The following is an 18628-nucleotide window of genomic DNA, read 5'->3' as shown; positions in this document are numbered from 1 at the left end:
GGTCCAAGAAATGTTCTTTCGAATGAAATAAACATTCTCCAACATATTTGAAGTTGTTGTGTTTTTTTTTAAAAGTAACCTCGAAATGGCTCTCCCTTTATATAATACAAATTAATGCAGCTATGTTAGACTTCAAACTCCAACCAACAACAATAAATGTTGGACTCATCGAACTACTCTCGTATTTAAATTTGCGTASGTATGTAAGTGAGATGGAAATAATGTCGCTCAACCGAATTCATTCATATCTTCATTTGGCTTTGCAAATGATATATAACGAGCCGAGCTTTGCCGTTGGAGTTGTTAAGACGACACAACAATGCATACATATATTTATTTAAAATATGTTTATAAATTTCGCACGATGAAACCTGTTTCGATGACAAGTTACATAAATATAGTATATGTGTATGCATATATTAAAAATTKTACAAGGTGCGTCAATAAATAAGACACCCTATACTAAAATGTTGTTAATTGTTTGTTTAGTAAGCGAGTGACAATCGAATGCTCAACTTGGATAACATTTTTCTGGAGGTATTTAGCAATAATGGCAACCTATCAGCTGGCCATCACTTGCTCCATTATGCTTGTGTTTTTTGGGAGCTTTTTGTTGCGGTTGCTGGGAAATTTCCTTGAGTTTGAGCTGATCCTGGTATGTTCATAGATCAATTTCAATATTACCAACGAATGGAGCGGTTTAGAAATTTTCCCTTTATCTAATATTTTTTTAAGAAAATGTAAAAACTATTAAAGAAGTTATTGATAGGTAACAAAAAATTTTCTTTTGTTATTTTATTAAATTCTATTTACCCCTAAAATATTGTCCTAAATTTTCAAGTTGATCCGAGTAATCGTTTCGGAGATACAGTGAGCCGCCTTTAACGCGTTCTTCTCGAAACCGTGTTTTGAAGTCGCTTGGAAAGATTTCTCAAGAGGTACTTAACCGAACTTGATGAAATTTGACACAGATCTTTCAGATGCAATTCTTAAGGATTTGGACGAAGGATACTTTTTTCCGATTATAACTGTTAGAAAAAAATGCGATTATTAAAAAATGACGGAATCGTAATTAACATTAGAAWTGCTGGTAAAGTACACATTTTCAAGGTTCTAAAAAGAACAAAATTTTTTTTACCGAAAAAAATTATTATAAAGTTGAAACWGTAACATCTTTTAGAAAACATCACCATAACTTAATAAAAGGAATTGAGCCAAAAGAAGAAGAAATTAGCTCCAGAAAATAAAAATTTGGTCACACTAGTTTTCTGATTAATGCAAATACAATTATTATTTAACAAAAAATATATCAAGCACCACCACCATTATTTACAACATATTATATGCGTAGTCCCTGCTAACCAACTCGATATTGTCTAAATCACCGAACGTAGCGTGCATGATTTGYACAGTATATTTACTGGCATATTTACATACTTACATTCATATATGCATTTGATCACATGATGGTCCGAGTTGCATAATTTGAAAGTCACATGATGACTGATAAGCCGCCAGGCGCGTGATTCCTGATTAAACAACCAACAAAACAGATAAAGAAAATAAAAAATAAAAAGAAAAATCGGAAACAACTATGGTCGAGAAAACAAAAACACACATATGTATCTATTCATTATTTTTAGTCCAATGGCTTTGAACAAGTTTAGACGCCAGCGTTTTTCAAATAGCAAATGTCGCAGCCTAGCTTTCAGTTGATCTTCATTAGCRTTGTGCCCAAATCGGGTAGTGGCCGTTCATGAGTGCTGACCACCCGTCAMCCAACCACGGAACAGGCAAAACGCGTGGCGCTAACGGCAGCAGCCAAAATCATTAACACCGGTTGTGACAACGCAACCGCCTCTGGCAATTACATACGAGTACACACCGTTGTAATTACAAGTTGGTTGTCATTTCGCATGCGCMACGTGAACTCTGCAGCATTGATCGAGTGGCTTTTCGATGAATTTGCTTTTACAAGAAGGCACAATCGAAACAGCGCTCTGAGCTTTACGCTCCGAAAAACTAACAATGTCTTGCGGTATGTAACGGCACTTTGACAAAACAACTAATTTACATTTTTTCACTTTGCAGCGCTGGCGAAATTTGACAGTTAACCCAGAGATTGTTGAATTTCGGGTAGTAACGCTAATTTCGAAGAAGTGATGCGAACTCGTTAAAATCGACACTTYTATGTCAAGGCGTTAAATGTAAACAAGTAATTATTAGCGAATGTCGAGAAAATGCAAACAGATATTTTGAATCATCATGGCACAAAAGATCAATAAATTATCTACGACAGCATTACATTGCAATTATTAGAAACTTTTCTACCTTACCATGCAGAAGATAGTAATTAAGTTTGACCGACCAGTATTATTTTTTAAATACAGAAATGAGGTCATATATTCAAGCTTTACTTTATATATTAAGCTCAAATAATTATTAAAATGTTAGATAACCCCCTAGTATTTCAAAACATTATTTGAAAAATTCTGAATTCTAAAAGAACTAAAATAGATACATARGTATATATAATAAACGTATGTAATAGGCACAATCGTACTGGTTTCTTTACCGAAGTTTCTATAGTTGCTAGTTCTTCAWTAATGGCGTAGACAGCACTTACGCGGTTATATCCGAGKTAACAACAGCTAATCTTTCTTCTTTTAGCAATTTGGCGTCAATTCGAAATATTGWGTACAGCTAGGTCCTTCCATACGGACGACATCTCTTAATTCGCTGACCTATCACAATGTTGTCGTATATCTCATACAGCTCATCGTTCCATCGACTGCGGTATTTGCCGTTGTCAATGCGCAAAGGACYATATATCTTCCGCAGAACCTTTCCCTCGAAAACTCGTAACGTCGACTTATCACATGTTGTCAACGTTCCTGTTTCAACGAATACATTCTGATAAGAAAATTMCTTGGGTCGTTGGGAACTACAACGCTGATGAGCTTGCAAGGAAAGGCACTCTTAGTGATTCGCAAAGTGTTGTAGATTCGCTATGGTCTTTCGGTTAACTAATGGATGTGTAGTACTTAACTAAACTTGGCGAGTTCTGGTAAATTATTAATAGCAGCACGACCCCAGGTGACAGGTGGTAACTCTCAAGATCCAGAACTTTCCCTAGTAGTGAACATATGTTAGGGTAGTCATATTTCGCGAGACTTTTCTAAAGATGTTTAAGCAACAATTTCAGAATATCAAGTGGAAAATATATTCGAATTTTTAARCGCACCTAGTGTATGTTCTATCCAGTCACTATCCAAAGCCGAAAGCCAACTATCGAAACTGTTTCTAGATGCTGAGGTAGCATCATCTCGTTTACTTGATCTAAAAATTTGAGGCCAATTATAAAAGTCTAATACAATTTAATGAAATATTCAGTGTACCCAGGATCAAGCTGGGTGAGGGGGTCACCATTGCGTATGAATGCCATAATAATTATCGTTGCCGAAGCAGGACGATTTAGCAGAGAGCCCATCAATTTGATATTTTAGTCGTTCACAAGTGATTTGGTTCATGCTGATATTAAGGATCTCGTTTTTCGTAATTAGAACATTTTCTTTTGTATGAACTTAGAGCTATTTGGGATATGTAACACAGTATTTTTGAAAAATTGGAAGAAAGGAGTTGACAATCCAAATTCGTTAAAAAAAAAAAAAAAAGTTATCCTACCATTTATATGAGAGATTATTATATAGTTTTATTCGCACCGAAATTCTCAGACCGTTGGGGTCAGTAGAGGAGAGTATGGTGGATGTTTAAACCCTTCAAACTCTTATTCTTGCAATTTTTACAATATACATATATTTCATATATTCCCTAAATCACTTTGGAATGTCTGCTATTTCGATCAGCTTCTTTTTATTTTGAAAAGACATTCTAAATAAATATAGTAATTAAAATATATTAAATAAAAAATTATAAATTTTAATAATCGGTGATTCCTTTTGAAATATTTTAAATTCCCTTGATCCAGCTGATTTCCAGAAGAACCTCCGAAAGAAGGTGTCTGCCAGTGAATAATATTTTTATATTCTTGCAACATTATGCTCTGTAATAGCTTTTCAAGAACATAGAATTTTATATACATACAGGTATTTGGTATAAATGATCAAGATAACGAGTGTAGAAAATTTTCCGTGTGTGTGCAAATTCAACTTGACAAATCAATAAATGGAGTCTTTTTGTTTTGTAATTAGCCTTTCCTTGTCGTTTTTATTTATTTGTTTTTATTTCTACACTGTCGTAGCTGAGCATGCTAAATATATAAACCAATTGAAAGTTTCACTCATAAAAATTCCCGGGTTGAAGCTTTTATGTCATTTAATTGGCAAGTAGAATTAATTCTCCGGTCCAGAATTGTATTGCTCTTTCGTTGAACRTACTATAAATGGAGTTATTTCTCTAATCCTTCTTTAATTGCTGTTTACTTGTAGTTTGAATATTTAAAAACTTACCATGCTTTGATTTAATGTCTGATGTGACAGCATTAACTGACGTAATGACACARAAACTGCAAAATCACCACAAACATATTTTGGCATTTTAAAGTTAGCAAATTACTACCTACAGACGTTTATATCTTAAGTTTTTTATATGAAGGTAATACGAATTGAATGTGAAGTTAATATATAATTCTTTATTCTCTTTTTTTGCTGATGCTTAGGAAATTGGCTTCGTTTTGCAAAATAATACGAAAAGCACGATCTCATAATTGCTGACAGCCGCGCTGATTGCCATTTATAAGTCATTGTCAAGGCTGAAATTTCTTTGGTCATTTAATGCTGTCGMCACTTAATAGATATGTTCGTTGAAGCCAGTGTGATATTGACACATGTGAATGTATGTTTATATGTATGTGTAGTTTCTCAGATGAAGCATAATTATTTCTTTACTAATTCGTGAGTGTCGAGCGCATCGCACCAGCGCTGCTTACTACTAATTGGGCGCAATTTAAAAGTTTCAAAGGAAAATAAAATATATWAGGTATGTAGGTATGTATATGTATACATACATATATGCTATATATGCCAGTTATGAGTAAGATTCAAAACGCATATGTAGAGGATATTTATAATATAAGAAGCAACCATTGACTATATTATATGCATATTTTCTGGATCTTCAGCCCAGTTGTACTGCCTATGTACTTATATATGTATGTATGTATTGCAAAAATAAAACCGATTTGGTTCAAACTAGAAATTTGGAGTTCGAAGCGGTTCATGCCGCTGATCATTTGCTCGCCGCGGTAGAAGAAAAAACGCTCTGCCTATCGCTTGTAAGCGCCAGAAACAGGTGAGCTAATCAACTTTGAAGCGGCCACTTCTTATATAAATATACTCATATGTATATATCATCTTTCTTTGCACATTATTGTAGATTATTTTTATGGAATGCGTACAAGAACTAGTAATGATAAATGAAACTGAAGCTGGATTGCCTCTGCGCTGTGATATGATAGCAAAGAGTGTGCCTATGTATATTTAAGGACGTCGAACACACATGCATATGTACATATAATATCTACTCTACATATTTATATACTTAAATACCATAAATGTTATTGCTCTGATAAGAGATTTAACATGTGATTGCTGAGGCATGAAGTGGCTTTTAAATCACTCTTTGTTTTGACAACAAAATATTTGCTGCACTAAGGATAAYTTAAGAAATGAAGAAGAAAAAAACATTCCCCCGAAGTTAATGCTCTTAATAATACTCTTCAAAGGCATTTCTTATAAAGGCTGATCCATTTCGAGCTTCTCTACTTTTTTGAAGAAAAAACACAGAAACGTCAAATTTAATATCATTCKGAAGAACATTCYTTGGCATTTACTTTTTGAGAATTATCTCTCTCAAATGTTGTTCGCGACTACGTCTCAGTTGGTCCATTCGTTGAGTGCAATTTTCGTTGACTCGTTCGAGTATTTCGATTGATAACTGGAGCATGACACGCGAGTTGTTTTGCTCCAAGGAATTGTCCGCTTGGACTATAGACTTTACATATCCCAAGAGGAAAAAGTCTAAAGGTCTGATATAACACGATTTTTTTGTCCAATCGACCGTCCCAAAACTATCTGTAGAATTGATATAATAAGTGGGAAGTAGCGTCGTCTTGTTGAAACCATATGTCGCTGAGATAACGAGCTTCAATTTCAGGCACAAAATATTCTGCTATCATGGCGCGATAACGGTTGCTTTTAACGGCATCATTTTTGAATCATCAGAAACGACACCAAACAGTTGTTTTTCCTAGATGAAATGGCACCTCTTCAATCTTATCCGGTTGCACTTCATCCCAATTGGGACAATCTTGCTTGTTTCCATATATTGAGCCAGAAATTGATCTCATTCGCTTTTGAAAAAGCGATTTTCTATTATTAATAATTGTTTTCGTTCTCARATTCCGAAATATAAAAGCCAAACGAGATACATGTGCTACAAACTCAACCAAAGATGCTGAGGATAAGTCAACCAGTGAACTGAAATCATTATTTTAAAGATATGTGGTATAGAACATCACAATCTCATTCTTATTGAGCGCCAAACTACATTATGTTTAGTAAATTTATTCACTTCATTTCATTAAAAATTACTTATATATACCAATATAGACAGCATAAATATTACTAGATTTGGGTCCGGCGAATGTTAGCCAAACTTGAAAACTTTACTAGTCAAATATCCCCACATCGTTTCTATTATATTAATGTTTAGGGAAAAGCCGGCTACTGCATTTAAATGCTGTTTTCTTCTTCAGCAACAGACTTAGAACTCTGGGCAGCGTAAATATGTGCATTGTCGTGTGGTGCAGTTTTCCTAAAAAAATCGAAATGGAAAAAACCAGTTTCTAATAAGTTTTTTACGCGCTTGCATTCATATTATAATTCATGTGCAGATTGCACATACGATATTAGAAGACGACTACTCCTGCATATGGCTCAATACAAGATATAAAATTTACTCAGCTGAGTTACAAATAAATAAATACGAGGTGTGTCCAAAAAGTATCGCGAATTTTGTGTTTTTTCAAAAATTATTTATTTATCCATGAATATCTATTTTGTCCCCTTCAAAGTAATCCCCATGAGATATTATACACTTGTGCCAACGGTTTTTCCAATCTTCGAAGCACTTAAAAAAATCATTTCTTTTTATCTTCTTCAGCTCCTCCTTCGATGCCGTCTTCATCTCGTCAAGAAAAGCGTAACGTAGTCCTTTCATGGGCCTCTTCAGTTTAGGGAAGAAGAAAAAGTCACAGGGGGCCAGATCTGGGGAATACGGTAGCTGCGGCATCATTATTGTGTTGTTTTTGGCCAAAAAGTCGTGCACAAGCAACGATGTGTGAGCAGGGGCGTTATCGTGGTGCAAAAGCCAATTTTTGTCACATCTTCTCGGCCTTCTGATAACATTTTGTACCACCGATAAACGTTGCTTYGGTCCAAGGTAGCTTCTCCGTATGCCACAGKCAACATTCGGAATGCATCCGCGCACTTAATTTCGTTTTTCACACAAAATTTGATACAGGTTCTTTGATMCATTTTTTTGAATAGGTAAAAATSGAAGACGATCCAAAACACGTGCAAGCAAAGCAGCTGTCAACAATTAAATGAACATTCRAAATGGCCGAGCTTGTCGGCATCAGTGAGAGACATGAGTACCAACATAACGCCACAAAAAATTCGAATTAACCTGCGAAAATTCAAAATTCGCGATACTGTTTGAACATTTCGGTTTTATGTACCATTTTGGTCGACCATTTTTTGCCATTTYTTCTCTAGATACATTTTTCCACCAGTGTATAACTTTTATTAGTGTAAATCGGAATTTCGAAATTTTCAGAACAGAAGCGAGTGAGCCATTGTTGTGCTACACAAACTGATAAATCATCGTCTCCTTAAATACGAAACGACGACTTTTTCGGCTATCAATATKTGATAACTGAATCGCTTATCAATGAGAAGTGATAATATATATTATACAGCTTCGCTTTATGAATAAGATGTCATTAYTATACTTTACTTTACCTGAAATCCTACTTTGGTGCACAAATTTAAATAAAATAAAAAATTAACCACACAATAATTATACTTTATTGTTTATCGAAGGGTAGTTCTCGTAATTTAATACTCCTCTACCCTTTTTTGGCTGTAAGCCTTCTTCCCATGTTCACCGATTTTGCTGGCCATCACACACTTGTGACTGCGATAGGCCTATACATCAACGCTACTACCTTCGATGTTCTTGTCCGCGCAACCCTCAGCGGTGGCAGCGACCTCAGCCTCMTCCAAATCCATTTTGAATTGTTTGGCAATACGATCGACATGATAGCCCTCATGTTCGGAGAAGGCACCCACTTTCTTAGTGGTACAAAGAAAGTACTTGCGTAAGGGTTCTTCATCGGTATATTCGAAGCTCGGAACTTTTTGCAGTTGTTCCTTGCTAAGTGGAAATCCTTGAGGCATTCCTGAACTATAACTTTAAGTTCTGCTTCAGTTTTCGGCATCCATTCATTGCATCGTCAGCATATGCCTAAAAGAGAGATTATATAATATATAGTCATGGTGTAATTTATTGGTGTGATTTACGTACCAGTGCAACGTGTGCAAGAATCACTATGAAGAATTTCATTTTGGATTTTAGCTTGATTGACTTTCYCCGCTGGACTCAAAGCACAACTGATACATAGAACTATTGCAATTCCATATTCCACTCGGTTGGTGAGCGGAAAAATGCATTGACATAATTTCATATTTTTTGCTGTTTGGTAGATCGTTTGTTCAGTTTACTCTCACTACATGATATAATATACTTATAAACATGTGTATGTATATGTTTTCAGCGATCTTCTTAACCGAATTTTTTGATTTATTATAAACTACATACGTACTTACAATACCTTATCTATTTGATACACTCAAAAATTGATTTGAGCATCGGTTATTGATAGTACACTCGTATATTAAATACATTGCTTTTCTAGTTCATTCGGGTCAAAAGTGTGCCTAATAGCTTTGTTGTATCAAATTTTGTATTTCTAAAAAAATCGTTTGTGGAATCGTTGCGAATATTGGAAACGACTTACAGTGATGCAGTTTTATCAAAAACMCWAACCTGCGAGTKKTACAAATCCTTCAAAGATGGTCGGGAGGTAGTTGAAGACAAGCCTCTTTTTGGACCTCTTCAACTGATGAAAATAGTAAATGAATAAAGGTTATGGCGCTTGAAAATCAAGCAAGTGTTAGAGAGATGTCARGAAGAGATATATGAAACATGTTTTATATTATTTTCGATATTCGTGGTTCGGTGGATGAATTTGTTCCGGAGGTACAGACGGTCAATAAGGAGTTCTATTTGGCCGTATGGAGGCAGTTCGATCAGAACATCCGTCTTAATAGCAAACTTAACATACCTTGTTCAGAATATAAAAAATATACATACATACACYTGTTTATGAAGCTGACGTTTACTTGTTGTTTACTTCCATGCTTATGATTTGCGAAAGGTCAGGTATTTGTTGCCGTGCGTGGCAACAACTTTTCCCTAAATAAACAGAATTTAACTGAAATGAATAACAAAGTTGTAAAAATGCATGATAAGCACGAACACAAACTTTTTACACATTGGTTGTTGTTCTTTTTTAGAATATGCAAATATTATGAACCCAAAAATCTGTGCGCGTTTTCGCCTTGCTTACTGAACGAACCGGGTAGAGTCTTTCGTCACATGTTAACAACTGTCAAACAATGGTTTTTGTATGTACCAGAGTATTACGAGTAACATTGGCATACGCATGCTTAATATAATATATTATAATCTCTATTTTATTGTGGCAAACTAAGTATAGTCAAAAATGTTTCATTGCGCGTAATAAAACTATAAATTCTGCAAATTTGAATAAGGAGGTAAAGGTATTTTGTACGAACGTGATAATKAGTAAATGATGAACCGAASSAAGATACTCATTTTGTCATTMTTTGTTAGCAATCGTATTTTTTGGAATTCCGAATGGAGTTGTTAGAGTGTGTAGTGAAAACGAGCCTTATTTAGGCAATTAGAAAACTARTTCCGACTACCAACTATCAGCTGATCACGCGTAGACATTGTTTGCGCGGTTATAGCCGAGTTTACAACAGCGCGTCAGTCGCTTTATTTGGYGTCAATTAGAGATTCCAAGTGTAGCCAGGTCCTTCTTCACCTAGTCTTTCCAACAGAGYGGAGGTCTTCCTCTTCCTYTGCTTCTCCCAGTGGATACAGTGACCAATACCGTCAGAGCTGGAGTGTTTTCATGCATTCGGGAGACCTGAACTAGCAAGTGTAGTCACTGTCGCTTAATTTGSTAAACTTATAGCTCGTCGCTCCATCGACTGCGGCATTCGCTGTGGTCAATGCGCAAAGGACCATAAATATTCCGCAGAACCTGTCTCTCCAAAACTGGTAACGCCAATCATCAGATGTTTTCATCGTCCATGCTTACTTATCATCCCCGTACTTAGCAGGGCGGAGAAAGCTTGGTCTTTGTTTGTCGAGAGAAGACTTAYTTCTCAATTGCCTACTCAGTTCGAAGTAGCATCTATTAGGTAGAGTTATTTTGCGTTGGATTTCGAGGCTCACGTTTTTGTTTGCGCTACTGCTAGTTCTAAGATGAGAAATTTTGGCTTACGGTCAAATTGCCAAATATCATTACAATTTCTATAACACCGGGCCGATCCAATTTTATACCCAACTCGGCAACAATTTTCAAATAACCGCAACAACAACAACCAATTAAAAATTGCCTTTTAAATTAATATATGACATGTAATTTTCCGTTGTTTTAGGCATGAGAAAGGTCTCAACAAATCGGGTCACAAATAACTTAATTTAGGTCAGGTGAATGAGGCTTCGTCATCGCTGAGGGGCAAAGTTAATGATAAACCGAAAATCAATTGCATATATACTGGGTTACAGGACACAAGGCCATGCGGGGTAACAAAATAGCTGATGGAGTAGGAAGTAATTTGGAATTGTGGACTAAAATGCTTTCCCATCTCGAAAATGACTATATGAAGTGCTGTTGTGATTTTTAGCGTAATAGAACACGTGATTTATATCATGTCAGCGGATACCTTACTCACTCTCTTTGGACTTTTCTTTGTACCCACAACCTATAAAAGAACAAATATTTTAGACTATTCCAAACATAAAATTGTAAGATTAAAGGCAGTGTACCAGGTTCAAGGATATTAGTGATGGATTTATAAGCCGTAGATTAAGAAGACGTGCTTGCCTTTCACAAGTTTCATATTAGGAGTAGTCTGATCAGGGTTCATGCTTTTTAATATCACAATAACGAAAAGTAATAAGACCTAATGATGTATTGATGATATTTTTAGCATAAAGAGTATAAAATTGTTTGCTTTAAAACATCTTCTAACATTATCAAAACAACAAATTCTTGACTGATAACCATACAATGGTTTACGACAATGATAATCACAAGTAAACATAAAGAAATATCCATTAGACTAATAAAGATAAGATCTTGAAAGGTAACTGCTCATTTGGGTATGCGTAAAATTTACATAGTAAGTTGCTAAGCAAATATTTTCGGTATTTCTTTCATTTRTGTATCTATGTAAGAACTTTTTGTTGCAAAACTGAGGAAAGCTATGTGTATATAGATGTCAGACATATATAAACAATTTATTTTATCTCTGCTCATTACGTTTAATGTTATGGCTTTTACACACGCTCATATCTAACGTATACGCATCTATAAATTCGATGTAAAATATGCCACTGGAAAACTGAATTCTCTCACGTTTGTGGGTTGATCGAAAATTCATCTTGACTTACACGAGCTGAAAAGAATGCGAATTTCTTAAGTTGTTGTATTCATGAAGATTGATGTTTAGAGCCAGTAAAAAGTAAAAGCCAGAAAACCKTGTGACACAAAGTACCCGGAAATTGTAATTAAATTCCCCAAATAAAGGATGTTTCAAAGAAATGGATTTTGCTAAGTTGGTAGGACTGTCATTAATTAATGCCAAATACGACAGCGACCTGTCAAGCAATTTGTTAACAGCAGCTGTAGAATTTGTCTCAAATTTTATTTTCTAACCAAACTTCGTATACGAAATCGTTTCGAATTTTGAAAAGTGGAACAGATCCATCAAAGGCCAAAGACATGCCTTGTTTTGCACGACTTTCGACCTCTTCAACTGACAAAAATATTGAAAAAGTAAAGTATGTAGTGCTTGAAAAGCGTCAAGCAAGTGTTGGAGAGATGACAAGAGAGCTCGACATCTCTCACGAGTCCGTTCAAATGATTTTGGTAGATATTTTGGGTATGAAACGCGTTCTTACTCGACTCGATAAAGCTGAATATTTTGCAAAGAGAGTACCAGAAACAGGTCTCTTTGGACATGCTTGATCGTGGGAGTTCCGATTACACATTCATGGAGAGCACTATAACTCCCGATGAGGCATGGGTTTATGAGTTGACATGCGAACAAGTCAAAAATTGTCGGAACGGGATCCGTTTTMAGTCAATCGAACAGATAAAATACGCTGACGGAGCTGAGCGGCCACCCCAAAAAAGTGCTTATGGAAATTGTTTCCCTGACTGGAAAAATCGTTACCATAAGTGTATTTCATCTGAGAGGGGACTATTTTGNGGCATGGGTTTATGAGTTGACATGCGAACAAGTCAAAAATTGTCGGAACGGGATCCGTTTTCAGTCAATCGAACAGATAAAATACGCTGACGGAGCTGAGCAGCCACCCTAAAAAGTGCTTATGGAAATTGTTTCCATGACTGGAAAAATCATCGGCATAAGTGTATTTCATCTGGGAGGGGACTATTGTGAAGGCGGTCAAGGCGGTACAAAAGTAGATATTTTTAATACAAGGAGAAAATATCACGTTGTTCAATGTCTTTAAGGTTACTTAAGACATATTAAGACAAATGTGATGCTAAATAAAGTGAAGAAAAATTTAGGCTCGTTCTCAAGAAATGTTCCCTACTAACACACCGGTATATCTGCAATTTCGTGGATTTTAGAAAATCGAAGAAAGAGGAATATCGGCTGGCGTGTTGATTATGCAGTGGAATTAAAGAGCGYTTAGATTGGTTGCTGTATACCTCTTGATGAACCACACCCAGGTTTCTCGCAAACGAATACCATGGAGGAAAACGTGAAAAAATTCCACAATACCACGTTGGCCTACCGGCGATTGAAGGTGAATGAGATAGATGAGGCAGTGAGCATTCCAAAAGAACACATCTGTCATATACTACAGGAAATATTGGACTATAGAAATCAATGGGTGCGAGCTTCTTCACTGTRCAACCGTCAGACCACATCACAAATAGTTTTCTAGTACACCAAAAAGGAAGATTTTTCCATCGACCCTAAAGGCTGACAATCGTTTTCTGGACTTTACATCGAATACCTGGATATTCGTAAAATGCTCACAGTTGTCTACTATATAGAATTTTGGGCCGATTCGACATCGAATTACRGAAAAATCTGCACTATTTGATGAAGAAAACAGTGCGTTTACATCATGACAACCGGTGCSTAACAAAGTGTTTGTATTTCTATTTATATTTTTTATGGTAAATCCAAAAAATGACCATGGACCGCTGCTAATTAACTCAAATACGCCTGAACTGGAAGCAATGATAAAGAGTATAAGTGCGCCCCCTTTTCTTCCTAAAAACTAAAAATAAAATTTAACCAGCACTTTAATGCGTATACAGTTATGACTAACTCTGAAAACTAAAATCATAGCATTTGGTGTTAATTTTTTTTTATAATGGATGTTTCTAAAATGTAAATAAATAAAAAAAAATCTGGCTGTTTGGGCGAATTTCATTGAAACATTAGCTCTTAACTGTTATAATAATACAAAAAAATTATTTATCTAGTGATTAGCACAAACAATTAGCGAGCAGTCTACTAATCCCCTTAAAACCTAAATAGCAGAMTTCAAAATAAATCATTCCATTATGGCATGGCGCCCTGAGTCACCGGTTGATGGGTTSAATCTACGAAAATGGCAAACTCGATGAGGAAGTGCTATATATCACTTACTTGGTGTTTATATCACTGAATATTCACAGTTGTTTTTAACTAAAAATCTTTTGCAAATAAATATAAGATATTTTGTTGCTTTTGCGTAAATCCCATTCAGATGTTAAATGCTGCGCTAATTCCTTGTGTCAATGAACATATATGTATGCTTTACACACGTACTATATATGAATGAGTATGCAAAATAAAATTCTCAAGCGGGTGTATTTTGATCTGCAAATTTAATGCAAATTTTCAAGTGGGTGTGATTTAATAATGCCTCGAGTAAATATTGCTAACTCCAAGTTCGATAACAGTAAACATTTAGCACATTAATGCATACATACAAATAGCTATACTAAAAGTTTCCTTCTTTGGCGAAAAGTTATTGGAGAACATTTAAATATTATTTATTGATTTCAATGGCTATATTTGAAAGCATGTGCTGTTTGTTTCGATAGTTCCTCATTTAAGCGTTTATAGTTTGTTAGTTTTGACTATTGCTATAACCATGAAGTTATGTTAGAGTGTCAACTACGGATTGATAATGAACTGTCTGTGGTTTTGTTAAATATTTTCATAATTTCGTAACCCTCTGCGAATGCAGTTATATTTGCACCACACAATCGATTTCCACCCCCGTTTGCTTGAATCAATGATTRATCGGCTGATCTTTACCTTCACTGCATTGATTAAGCAATTCCGCTAATGGTTCCGATTTAGTCGCGTCGAAAAGCACRAAAATTTATAGTTAAAACTTAATTCTAGCATTTTAAGATCAAATATATAAACGTTTAAATGTGATCAAATTGAAAAGTGAATTTTTAATTTATAAATATATATATGCTGTCTCTTATACACATCTTATGACCTGGAAAATTCGTTGGAATAAGTGATTTGCACCGGGAGAGGATTACTTTGAAGGAGGTGAAATGGACAAAATTCACATTTCAACTTTATCATAGTAGTAAGTAAACTAACACATATTAGGCTATACAAGTTAATGAAAGGATACCGAAAATTATAAATATAATAGGCCAAAAATATGCATATGTGCGATCTGGTATAATTATATACTCTCACCGAATAAGGTCTTGTTATAAGAAATCTATTACTTCTTCAATAGCGATAAGTATTTCTCGTTGTATAATTGCAATCAGCTATATGGCATTAGAAAATTAAAACAATTTTGCGATTACTTGACTCAGTATTGCTTAAGCATGCGTCAAAGATGTGCTCTTATGGACTTAGCAAAGAGCAAATGCGCCATATTTATTTCCTGAACAGGGTATATTAAGTTTGTCAGGAAGTTTGTAACACCCAGAAGGAAGCGTGGGAGACTCTATATATGGACGGACGAACAGGCAGACGGACATGGCTATATGTAGATGATAAGTATGTTGAGCTGAGTCGTTTAAGCCATGTCCGTCTGTCTGTTCGTCCGTCCGTCTGACTGTACGTATATATACGAACTGTTTCCTCAGTTTTTAAGATATCGTTTTGAAATTTTGCAAACATCATTTCCTCTTCAAGAAGCTGCTCATTTGTCGGAACTGTTGATATCGGACCACTATAACATATAGCTGCCATATAAACTGAATATTGGGATCAAGTTCTTGTAATGCCAAGCTTTCACATTTGATAATGTATCTTCACAAAAGTTGGCACAGGTAATTTTCTAAGATAATAATGTAACACACGAAGAAATTGTTCAGATCGGCTTACTATAGCACATAGCTGCCGTACAAACCGAACGATCGGAAAAAAGATCTTGTATGGAAAACTTTTGCATTTGATAATATATAGTCACGAAGTTTGGTATAGATTATTTTCTAAGGTAACAATGTAATTTCCAGATCGGATTACTGTTTCATATAGCTGTCATACAAACCGAACGATCGGAATCAAGGGTTTGTATGGAAAACTTTCGCATTTTCGTGGTATCTTCAGGAAATTTGACATGGTTTAAGGTAATAATATAATCTCCGATAAAATAGTTCAGATCGGATTACTATAGCATATAGGTTCCATATAAACTGAACACATAGTTACGAAAAGAAATGCACTGTGAAGAGTATATTAGTTTCGGTGCAGTCGATGTTACCGTTTTTTTTTGTTTACAGTTTTGTTGATAAAAACCAAAAAAAAAAAACAAAAACTACCATAAACCCGAGAGCTAAGCATGGTACAAAAGGTCAATTGGTACCATTTAAATAAAGGTGGGTGTAAGAAAAACTCAATTTATGGGTGGGAAAATCGATGCATCCATTTCTGATCCAGATGATTACAGATGAAGAAAAGTTACCCAATTTCCATCACCCAAGAGAAAACGACCGTGGTCGCTTCGCTTTAAGCCGACGCAATGGCTAGCCAATCCAGGATAGTCGATCAGGAGTGTTTAATGGGATTGTCATCTAATTTGAGTTGCTCCTTTATAACCAAACTCATATGTAACTTAGGCCTGTACTGCCAATAACTGGAACTTCTGAAAGAAGCAATTGCGGAGAAGCGGCAAGCCAATAGGAAAGGAATTGTGTTCTATAAGAGCAACGCCAGACCGCTCACATCGATTGTCCCTAGCCAGAAGCTCCGGGCGCTTACTTGGTAAGATTTTATGCAGTCAATCCTATAGTCCAGACCTCGAATTAAGTGATATAACAACATATACAAAATAGATGCTTAAGGAGTTACATAATTTTTTTTCATACTATAAAAAATGAAATATTTTATTTAAATTATTTATTGTTACAAGCATACACTATTAAGAAAAAAATTATGAAATGTTTGGAAAAAATATTTTAAACTCGACCATTGCGACGCTATTTCCGGTGATTCCTCGGACAAAAGATGCGCCCACGTTGGCAGAATAATCCCTTACTCAATCATGTAAATTGAAAAAATACTTGTTTTAGTTACAACCTTAACTTAGAACTTGAACAAAGAAAAAAAAACTGAAAAGTTGAATTTTTGGCAGACATTTTTACAAACAAATTTAAATTTCAGTAAAAATTTCGCGACATTTTTTTTCAAATAGATGTAATTGAAAGAAAAATCCTTCGTCCAAATCTTTAAGAATTGGAGCTCAAAARCCTGCGTAAAGTTTTATGAAAATCGGTTTAGTAGTTTACGAGAAATCTTGCCGAGCTACAATGATTCGCTAGTATCAGCAACACTCGCTTTCGAAGTTACATAGTTAGTTAGGTTGAAAAGCTGAGATGTTTGAAATTTGAATTTAAAATTAMGTTGTTGTGGTGCAATCATAAAAAATATTCCTAATCATGTATCTTTATCGGAACACAAACATAAATAATCAAGGAGTAAAGAGCTCAATCAAATAATAGCAAATTTGGCGAAGTTCATTCACGCTAACATAGAAAAATTATGGGAATCATGTGGTGTCGCCATTCGAGACATATTATTTTAGAAGTAATCAGTGTCTCCTCTGGATAATATTTACAGACCAGACCTGAATTTTTAAGCAAAAAGAACATTTAGTGGAAACACTGTGAATATCCTCCTAATGAAATTATTTTTATAAAAACTATATGGCATGTAAGACCACTTGTCACTTATACTAAATTTATATACTATACTACATGTACCTTTACATGTTTACATATATGYATATACATATGTATGTATTCAGTTCATAAAATTATCATTCTACAAAATATGCCATTAAATACCTTAAATACTTCTCAACGCAATACTAAAATGCAATTTGTTACAACAAATGAAAAAAACAAAAATTTCCTTTATTTGCATTGTCTCTATCGCTTGTTGAATATGCGTAAATGAGTTGGGCAATTATTTTATTAAATTGTTGGAAATTTTTGCGCAATCACTAACTAAGCGTGACAAAAATATCACAACCATGTACAGTTTTGCGGAATCAAATAATTACGAGSAAAATTATATACAAAAAGGCGCACTGTAAAAAATCTTGTTTAGAACACTATTTATGTTAGTATATGAGCTTTTTGCAGCATTAAATATTAGTTATCTGAGAAATATGGTTGATGATAATGACGTGTACAAATAGGTCAATTAGTTGAGGGAATTATTATTTAAACAATGTATGTTTGAAAGTTTTCCAAAAATGTTTATGATTTCCTTGGCAAATAAAATKTTGCACTTTTAATTATACTAGATGAAAAGAAGGATGACATTGTAATGATCAAAAAATTAAACTGCTATTATTAATTTAGAGCAGTGCAGAAACACTGGAAAAAATGAAAAAATTTGATACTACGTTGAAACGCATTGGAAAAGGATGACAAAAAATAAAAATGAAATGCTAAATAATTTGCGGTCGGTTTAAGGGTCGCGAAGGGTACGCGGAGGAGGGGTTGAATTTTTAAGGCTTAAAATGGGTTTCCTCGATTTTCGACAACTGAAGAGCTCTATAGGAGAAAAGTTTTAGAGCATAGCTGTAGGTAATGAAAAGGTCTATTACTTTTGTATATAGACTTTTCTCATATAATCCGAAAATTTATGTGAAAAATTATAATAAGTATTATAATGATAGCCCAGTTATTGGACCTTTATCTCTA

At 34.8% G+C, this 18628-nt stretch overlaps 1 protein-coding gene and 1 pseudogene across 3 annotated transcripts in view; both read right to left on the bottom strand.

Moving 5' to 3' along the window:
- Positions 1-18628, bottom strand: part of LOC108971253 (sodium-independent sulfate anion transporter) — an 81710-nt gene that overhangs the window by 59030 nt on the left and 4052 nt on the right. Inside the window, exons 1-2 of one of the 3 annotated variants that reach the window (XM_018937204.1) lie at positions 2576-2653; positions 1442-1529 (exon numbers count right to left, since the gene is read on the bottom strand). The exons of the other annotated variants lie outside the window; for them this stretch is intronic. The gene's annotated coding sequence lies outside the window, so the exon portion shown is untranslated. Of the gene's footprint in view, positions 1-1441; positions 1530-2575; positions 2654-18628 lie in introns of those variants that run through there. 3 annotated transcript variants of the gene reach the window in all.
- LOC108971243 lies at positions 8139-10952 on the bottom strand (annotated as a pseudogene).

Source organism: Bactrocera latifrons, unplaced genomic scaffold (genome assembly GCF_001853355.1).
Source record: "Bactrocera latifrons isolate USDA-ARS-PBARC rearing strain unplaced genomic scaffold, ASM185335v1 scaffold_331, whole genome shotgun sequence".
Classification (NCBI taxonomy): domain Eukaryota; kingdom Metazoa; phylum Arthropoda; class Insecta; order Diptera; family Tephritidae; genus Bactrocera; species Bactrocera latifrons.
Note: the sequence above shows the minus strand (reverse complement) of the source record. Positions and strands in the feature narration are given on the sequence as shown.